At 38.5% G+C, this 10,307-nt stretch overlaps 1 pseudogene; it reads left to right on the forward strand.

Annotated features, from left to right (window-relative positions):
- Nucleotides 1-617: 617 nt before the first annotated feature.
- LOC129250684 (uncharacterized) lies at nucleotides 618-1,842 on the forward strand (annotated as a pseudogene).
- Nucleotides 1,843-10,307: the final 8,465 nt, after the last annotated feature.

Below are 10,307 nucleotides of genomic sequence, written 5' to 3' on the forward strand. Positions count from 1 at the left end.
GTGGACCCTAGAATGTGTTTGTACAATATGGATATCAATTGGAAGCTGTTCGTGAATGCTTTAGTACAGAGTATTTCTCATGCCGCTCCGTGACTGGGGTCCCAAGATAGAGACCAACACGTGGACCCTAGAATGTGTTTGTACAATATGGATATCAATTGGAAGCTGTTGGTGAATGCTTTAGTACAGAGTATTTCTCATGCCGCTCCGTGACCTGCCGGGTAACCTTTGGTTGTGGATGTGCAATATGGGCATCAAATGAAAGCTGTCGATAAGTGCTTTAATGTGGGGTAATTTTCATACCTATTGATGACTAGGGTCTCGAAATATATGCCAAAACGTGGACCCACCGTGTCTTTGCCCAGCGAAGCGGGCCGGGTTTGCTAGTTATAATAATAAATAATTACAATAAATAATATTGCAACCCTGTTACTTTACTGGTGCTCTGTAGCTGATACTCCGGTGATACTGTGTAACAATACTGCAATGTTTATTTTTCGTCGAACGTCTTGCTTAAAAAAATGGAAATTTTAACTTATTTGATAGCAGATGAGGTGATCGAAAGGAGTTGTGATAATTTTTTAATAAACATGGACAAAAACAGGAGGAGAAGACATATGATAAAATGCTTATTGTTTAACCATTGTTCCAAACAAAGAAAAGTGAGGAAAATGAGATCCTTTTTTGAAACTATTGCACTTTACCCTGAAGATATCTTTTTTACCCATTTTCGGACGACTCGACACACATTTCTTGTAAATAATCAATTTGGATTATAAGATATTATGCATTTAGTATAATCGAAGTTATTTTATTTAGAAGTTACGTGGGGCTCTAAGCCCTTTCTGGTGCACAGCTGACACCAAGTATTCGCTGGAGCAATCGTTGTACATCACCTTAAGGAAACTTGGCAACAGTAAGGTTACTTATAGGGAAATCTCCGATCGCTTTTATGTTGGAAAAGGAAACGCACATAAACTATTTTTCAAAACCATCAAGACAATGTGACTCAAAACCGAAATTTCTTAGCCGAGCATTATTCAACAGTAGAAATTAGAACTTAAAAATAGAAAGTTGTCAAACTATTAGAACGAACTGTTTTCCATTCGTTATTGGAAGCGTGAACGGTATTCACTTTCAGATTAACACACCAAAGAGTGACGCTATAAGCTATTATCACCGTAAGGAAAATCATTCAATAATCATGCAGGTTGGTGGCATATTCCTTGGATGCCAGAAATGCACATGTATACACTAATACAATTTTGTCTCTATTGTGATATTTTAGGCTACTTATATGCGACAGTAAGCTTCGTTTCTTAGACGTTTTTATCGAGTTTCCTGGAAGCTGCCACGACGCTAACGTTTGGAGCAATAGTCCAATTTACAAAGGCATTACAACTGGTCAGGTTGAAATTGCAAGTGGAGCTATAATTTTAGCTGATTCCGCTCATCCATTGTCGAAATATTTAATGGTACCTTATAGACATAACGGGCATCTCACTACTGCTGACAAACAGTTTAATTATCACCTTAGCTCTACCCGAGTTTTAATAGAGCAAGCATTCGGCATTTTAAGGCAAAAATTCAAAATACTTAATCATATGGATATATTATCTCTAAAGAGCGGTGGTATCACAAGTGGTATTAGCGTGCGCTATATTGCATAATTTTATAATTAATAATTGTTAAGATGAAAACAGTTTCGAAGGTATTGGAACGACACGAAATTCTATTGGCGATTGCGAGAATAATCCTGAAGCGGAAATTACAGACAATATTAATGACACCAATGAAAGAATTTCTAGACAAAGTGAGTATAAAATCTTGTTTAATTCATAAGAATTCATTTTGAAAACTTTATTTCATGTAAATAAAATACTAAAACAAAAAACATTGGCCCTTATTATGAACTGTAGTCGAAAGTGCTGATCGAACGAATTTTCATTTGGTATTATAGTGCTTATTCGTTGAAGAATAGGACTATTGTGAATTTCGATCGCTCGACGCATTTACAATAGACAATTTTTCTCAGCTGATACAGCAAATCAAAATAAAAGAAAAACCGATTGTGTTGAAATCCTTTGCTAACAACATTTTTAAAAGTTAAAAAAAGTATTTTTTGTGAGAATGAGTACAACGGAGTTGTGGTTCGACGATTCATCGGACGATGAAAGATTAGTGAACTAGCTAGAAGTAGAAAACAGTTGAGGGGCGCATCCAACTCCCTAGAAATGGCTTCCACTGAGTAAGTTTAAAATTTTCAAAATGTGTTGACGTACTTAATATTACAGAAATTTCCTTACAGATTTTGAAAGAACTTTAGATTATCTAAAGAGGCGTTTATGAACCTACTGTCCAGTACAGAAAACCAGTTGCAGCAGTGCAATCGAGCCAAATCCATTCCAAATATGTTAAAGCTAGCCACAGTTCTGCGATTTTGTGCTCAGGGATCGTACCAATTAAGTATTGGTAATGAAGGTATGCTAGGACTTGCTCAACCCACTGTGTACGATGATGCTGAAGATATTGAAGTGGAGTCAAATAACGGAGAAGTAGAAAACATAAGAAATGAAATTTTGAGAATATTATAGAAAAATCTAAAAAGTATTAAATAGAAACCTTTACGCCACAGTTTCTGTTTTATTTTTGTTATAAATTTTCTTTATTCAATTATTCGACATTCGAAAAAAATACGTATTTCAGTTCCTCTACGTATTTCAGCCCATACCTACCAAGGGAAAAAATGTATTTCTATAAACATCACAAAAACAAAACCATTATTAAGCTTAATCCATTTTGTTGCCGTTCTCACTGGTGCTCCCAAGCAATTCAGCTCCGTTGTAAATTCCTCCCATTTTTTTGCTGCTTGAACTTTGGTGCAAATCCCTTTTGCGAATTGTGGATTCGCCTTTCTAATTATTGTTTGGTACTCACGACTTTCGACCTGCATAAAATTAACAAAATTAGTATATATTTATTATTTGGTTACTATAAAACCATAAATAATCGCAAACAACTTACACTTTAACAAGTTTTCCCACAATACGCTACACGATCGAAAGCAAAATTGCATTCGACTCTAAATTCGGTAAACAACGAAAATTTCGATAGGGTTGCACCGCTCATAATACCAAATTGACATTCGGTTTTCGATCTTCGACAACCAGCGAATATCGAAGATCGAATGTAACTCATAATTGGGATCATTACTTCATTCAAAAAATAAGTATTCAATACCAATAAGTCTTTGAAAAGGACTGAGATCAGTTTTTTCAAATGGTAAATCACTTTCTCATTAATTTATTTAGAACTTCCCTGAGCTTCATCATTGAGAACACTTTTTCCTTTTCAATTTGGAGTTTTTCTTTTTCCAATGCCATTTTTATTACGACCATTTACATCGTTCTCTTTTTCATTATTTAGGGAACTGTGAGCAGTTTCCCCATAAGAATCAATGTTGGATTGATGATTGTTGCCTGGACATTCATGAACTTCTCCATCATCTTGTATAACTTCGTTGCAAGGAATGTCGAGGGAACTCTGCAGATTTTGAGATGGAGGAGAAATGGAGTGTCTACTGCCATAAACTTCGTAAAATTAATTAAAAAATTCCCAAGTTGTGGCATCTCGTCCTGTACACTTGATTCTCTTTTTAATTCTTTTGTATGTTACGACCATATTTAAAAATCTCCTCTGTCATTGACTTTTTGTAGGGCTGAGATCTGGAGCATCAGTTTTCATTTTATCCAGAACTTTGCCCCAAAGAACAGATATTTTTTCCTTCCACTTACAAACTCATATTCCATGTCCAATCGACACCTGACCAACAACTTGGTTTCGGTAACAGTTAGTTTTATGCTAAAAAAGAAGTAATAAACAATATTAGAACATAAAAATAACCTTTTTTGCAAAACTAACTTACTTTTCCCCCTCCATCTCAAGTGCGCAGTCAGAATTTTTATATTGCATATGACGAGCAACAGATTGTCAACATGTTGTTCAACGAACGCGTGTTGTTGCCAGTGTTGCCGAATTCTTTCCTTAGAACATGATGCTCTGTCATAAAAAGCAACACTGCCGCAATATTCACAGCTCGAATGTGTCATACACCCTATGTATCATACAATAGGAAAGGCATGATGACAGTCTTGGGAGCATTAGTTTTATTCGTCGAGAGAGGACATTAATACTCAATTGCCTACTTAGTCCAAAGTAGCACTTGGTGGCAAGAGAGATTCTACGTTGAATTTTAAGGCTGACATTGTTATCGGTGTTGATGCTGGTTCCTAAATATACGAAGTCTTTTCCAACCTCGTTATTATAATTGTCAACATTTACGTGGGTGCCAATACGCGAAAGCGCAGACTGTTTGCTTGATGACAGGAGGTACTTCGGTTTGTCCTCGTTCACCACTTGACCCATTCATTTTGCCTCTTTTTCGAGTTTGGAGAAAGCAGAACTAACAGCGCGGTTGATAAGGCCGATACCTCGGTTGGTATCAAACGGCTCGAAGAGGTCCTTCCCAATTCTGATGGCGCTGCATGCACTGAGCAACGTCATCTTGCATAGCCGTGTTAATTTCAAGGGGATACTAAATTGAGACATTGTGGCATATAGGTAACTTCTTTTCGTATTGTCGAATGCAGCTTTGAAATCGACGAAAAGATGGTGTGTGAGGATTCTCTTTTCATGGGTGTTTCCAAGATTTGACGTATTGGGACTATTTAGTCGATGGTAGACTTTCCAGGTCTAAAACCACACTTATAAGGTCCAATCAGTTGGTTGATGGTGGGCTTCAGCCTTTCACACAATACCCTCGAAAGAGCCTTATAGGCGATATTTAGAAGACTAATCCCGCGATTATTGGCACAGATTGCAGGATCGCCCTTCTTATGGATTGGGCAGAGCACACTACAGTTCCAATCAGCAGGCATGCTTTCATCCGACCATATTTTGCATAGGAGCTGATGCATTCACCTTACCAGCTCCTCGCCGCCATGTTTGAATAGCTCAGCCGGCAGTCCGTCGGCGCCCGCGGTTTTGTTGTTCTTTAGCCGCGTTATCACTATTCTCACCTCGTCGTGGTCGGGTAGCGGAACGACAATTCCGTCGTCGACGATTGGGGTATCGAGATCTTCACATTCTGTGTGACAAGCGCAGCTATCACTATGAAGCAGGTTCGAGAAGTGTTACCTCCATAATTTAAGTATGCTTTGGATTTCAGTGTTCTTACAGGAAAACGCCTCGATCTTAAAACCTTCTGTAAGCCGCCGAACTTCCTGGTATAATTTCCGGCATTTCTCCTATTGACCAACATTTCAAGCTCCTCAAACTCACGTATTTCGGTCTCTCGTTTCCTCATTCTGATAATACGTCTCTCTTCCTTTTTGAGCATCCCACACGGTTCACAACGCGCACGATCATTTTTTGCGTAGTTGCAGAATTGCGTAGAGTGCAGAATCTGGTGCTGAAGACTACCATGTTTCGAGTCCCGGCGAAGTCATCCAGCCTCTGTTACCGGGTGTTTCGTTCTGCAGGCTGAATTTTCCGTGAACTGAATTTTCTAAGGGACCAAAATTTCACTCCTTGCTCATCCTGGCCTTTTAGTCGCCAAGCACTGTTGTTTATGTCGTTGCGGTGGCAGCGCTCCTAGGAGCGTTCCAGGCGGTCATAGAAGGAATCTTTCGCATCGTCCTTCTCTTCCTTTACATGGCAGCTGTAGTAGGCGTCGTAAACTTCAATGCTCTTCTTGCCTTGCCCCGTCCATCACACCTCTTGAGTGCCAGTGATGTCAGCCTTTATTCTCGCGAGGATATCAACCAGCCATGAAATTCACGAAAAATATAGACTTGTGATTTTTTCGTCGAAAATACCTTTCGACTTCACCAATGATGCACAACATAACCTTTAAAGCATGAATATTCGCTGTCGATGGACTTGGTTCACCTGGCAGACTCCAACGATGCGATGCAGAAACCCTTTTCTTTTCTACCGTTCAAGAAGCATCTCACCCGTCTCCAGACGCCTTTCGATATCCTTCTCCTTCAATTGATGTGGCACCCAGTTACCTGCTTTCTGGACCATTCTCATCGCGTGCAAACATTTACCGACGGTTGATCTGTCAACATCCAACTCTTTAGATGCATCATCAAGGGGTCGACTGCGTCTTCATCCAATAATTGTTGTAGTTGAATATCTTCGACTTTTTCGGTGCCCCTTCGCTATTTTTATAACTCATTTCATAATTTCCACTTTTGAAGAGTCGAAAACTCTCTTTCCAAGTTGAATTTGATGGAGCGTGATTACCGTTAATGTTGATCAATATACGACACGTTTCATCTCCACCTTTCTTTAAAAGGTCATACTAAAGCATGACTTTTGGGTATATTCAGAAACGCATTATAATGCGCAACGTACTTTTGCAGTGTTGGCAATGCGTTCAGAAATGCAAATATGGCAGTACTGCAAATGCAGCGCGTTCCAAAACGCCATTTTTGTATCAAAAGTCGTGCATTATTTGCATCAAAAATTGCCGCTGACTACGCTAGTATGATGTCTGATGAAAAGTGAGTATAAAACTAATTTTTTTAGCTTTTAATGCAAAGATATCTATATATATAAATGTGAAAATCTGTCCCTATGTTCGCTTATAACTCGAGAATGGCTGAACGGATTTATCTTATCTTGGTCTTGAATTATTCGTGGAGGTCTAGGGAAGGTTTTAAAGGTGAGAAAAATTCGAATAATTGCCGGGAAAATGGTCAAAACGTGGACCCGGGTAACCTTCGGATGTTTATATACAATATGGGTATCAAATGAAAGCTGTTGGTGAATGCTTTAGTTCAGAGTATTTTTCATGCCGCTCCGTGACTAGGGTCTCGAGATAGAGACCAAAACGAGGACCCTAGAATGTGTTTGTACAATATGAATATCAAATTGAAGCTGTTGGTGAATGCTTTAGTACAGAGTATTTTTCATGCCGCTCCGAGACTGGGGTCTCGAGATATAGGTCAAAACGTGGGCCCGGTTAACCTTCGGATGTGTATATACAATATGGGTATCAAATGGAAGCTGTTGGGGAATGCTTTAGTTCAGAGTATTTTTCATGCCGCTCCGTGACTAGGGTCCCGAGATAGAGACCAACACGTGGACCCTAGAATGTGTTTGTACAATATGGATATCAATTGGAAGCTGTTCGTGAATGCTTTAGTTCAGAGTATTTTTCATGCCGCTCCGTGACTAGGGTCTCGAGATAGAGACCAAAACGAGGACCCTAGAATGTGTTTGTACAATATGAATATCAAATTGAAGCTGTTGGTGAATGCTTTAGTACAGAGTATTTTTCATGCCGCTCCGAGACTGGGGTCTCGAGATATAGGTCAAAACGTGGGCCCGGTTAACCTTCGGATGTGTATATACAATATGGGTATCAAATGGAAGCTGTTGGGGAATGCTTTAGTTCAGAGTATTTTTCATGCCGCTCCGTGACTAGGGTCCCGAGATAGAGACCAACACGTGGACCCTAGAATGTGTTTGTACAATATGGATATCAATTGGAAGCTGTTCGTGAATGCTTTAGTACAGAGTATTTCTCATGCCGCTCCGTGACTGGGGTCCCAAGATAGAGACCAACACGTGGACCCTAGAATGTGTTTGTACAATATGGATATCAATTGGAAGCTGTTGGTGAATGCTTTAGTACAGAGTATTTCTCATGCCGCTCCGTGACCTGCCGGGTAACCTTTGGTTGTGGATGTGCAATATGGGCATCAAATGAAAGCTGTCGATAAGTGCTTTAATGTGGGGTAATTTTCATACCTATTGATGACTAGGGTCTCGAAATATATGCCAAAACGTGGACCCACCGTGTCTTTGCCCAGCGAAGCGGGCCGGGTTTGCTAGTATTAAATATACGTTATTAAAACAATATTTTATTACATTTTTCTTGATTTTAGCGATTATCTAAGTACATCGGAAGTAAAGTTGCTTCTCAGAGTCCGACTGAGCATGGAGTGTGAATTTGCTTCAGGGAGGAGGAAAAAGAGTGTTTTGTGGAATAAGGTGGCGGAGGAAATTAAAAAAGTGAATAATGATTTAAAAATAGACGGGCATATCGCGCAGCGAAAATTTTCTAACTTGCTGGTAACCTATAAGCGGAGAAAAAAACGCAACAACTCATCCGGTAGGGAAGCTACATCGTGGCTTCACTTTGAAGACTTCGACGAGGTGTATGGTACCAGACATTCCATTAATGTGCCCATAGAAAACTTGCAGAGTTCGCTTGAGCTGCCATCGTCACCATTATTGGAACGAAATGATAACGAACCGCCAAATTCTCCACCAACTTCAAGTCGAAGAGCCACCCAATCCAGGAAGAATGCCAACAACGAACTGATGCATTTTTTAGAAGACGAGGCGATGAAAGAGCAGGCCCGACACGATGAGGTATTGGCTGTTGAGAAGGAGAAGCTTGCTTTGGAAAAAGAACGATTAAAAACGCTTGTGGACATAAAATCGATTTTGAGCCAGTGCCTGCAAAAGTAATTTTTTTTTTAACACAAACAAAACGAAGCGAAGCTGTGAAATGTACCTTATTTTTATATTATAGTGAATTAAAATTATGTGATATGAACTTTATTTATTTTATTGAATAAAATATAATTAAAAAATTTAAATTATGAATTCAGTACAAAAAATAAAAAAGTATTCTATTTACGATTAAATTAAAGTAGGTTCATGATTTTAAATCATTACTTATGAGGAGAAAATAGTTTTTAAATAATTTCTTCTATCAACTCCATTTTCATCATCCGTCTCAGCGGACCATAAAGGGGAATCTTGAAGTGTCTCCAACTCACTTGCAGCTTCTATGTTGCCATGCTGCTGTGGTGCCATTTCATCAATATGTTCTAAGGGATTGTCTTTCCTTAAAATAAAATTATGCAAAATGGCACAAGCAAGTATCACATCAGATATGCCCTTAAGGCTTGAAATATCTATTATATATGATTTAAAATCTTAAATTTTTTCTTTAATATTCCAAATGCTTGCTCAATAAAGACGCGTGTTGAACTTAGACGTGTGTTGAATTTTTTTCTTCCCTGGTGAGGTGTTCGTTGTCTCTGTAAGGAACCATTACGGATTTCGATATAGGATACGCGGAATCACCCAATATTATTGCACCTGGTGCTAGCTGTAACTGCCTGCCTGGATAACCAATAAAGACATTCAAAAAACGAAATTGACTATCACATATGGCCTATAAAGTATTAAATAATAAGTGAGTCTTAAAAGTAGTATATTCGAAGAATTTACCTGCATTTGGACAGAATGTTTCCCTTTGCGGTCATAGTAGCAAATAGCATCTTCACTAGGCGTGGGTATATTGAAGTGCGTTCCATCTAAACAACCAATTATGAAGGGAAACGGATTCTCTCTGCTGTTTTCGAACTTCGTCATGATTGTTTGCTGCTGTTCAACAGATGGCCATTTTATTTCGCTCTTCAATTCACAGAGGACTTTAATTGTTTTTTGAACAGGTAATGTGCAGCTCCGTTCGCAATACCAAACCGATCCGAAAGCTGTCGGAAAGTGACCCTGCTATTACATAATTTCCATAATGTTACGTACAAACATTTATCCAAAGATTTTCCGCAACGACTAGTCCTTGCGGTTGACCAAAATGGGGTTAAATCGGCTCTCAAACACTCAATTAAAAAAAAAACTTTATCAAAAAATGCTGATTCAATGAAAATCAAAAAAAAAAAACTACCTCAAAAGTGGACCAATTCATTCGAAAATGAGAATAAAATACGTCCTCGGGAAACAATTTTATTGTTTCAAAAAAAAGATTTATTTTTGGGAATTTTTCGTTTTAATGAACATTTTACTATATGTAATCTTCTTTTTAGCTTTACACGTCTTTTTTTTCTTAAATTTAGCAAAAAACTATCACTTTTTACTTCAAATATATCGTCAACAACTTAACTCAATAATACTTCCATTTTAGTGTAAAACGCGTTCATAAATGCAACAAATTTTTTTGCAAATCGTCAACAAATCTATCAATTGCATCACTTGTCACATTGGCAGTGTTGCCAGCGCTGCAATTACTGCGCATTTATACTGCGTTTCTGAATATACCCTTTATGCCGTTAATGCTGTTTTTCCGGACGAACGTAGACATTTTTGACGAATGTCAACTACTGCGATCGAGACCTCACTTATATACCTTCAAATCACCAGTACTCCGCCCTCTAGGGAAACTTATTCCCATACCCAATATGTAAATAGATTGCTGGTTT

The sequence above is a fragment of the Anastrepha obliqua genome, chromosome 6 (assembly GCF_027943255.1).
Source record: "Anastrepha obliqua isolate idAnaObli1 chromosome 6, idAnaObli1_1.0, whole genome shotgun sequence".
In the NCBI taxonomy this organism is placed as follows: Eukaryota; Metazoa; Arthropoda; class Insecta; order Diptera; family Tephritidae; genus Anastrepha; species Anastrepha obliqua.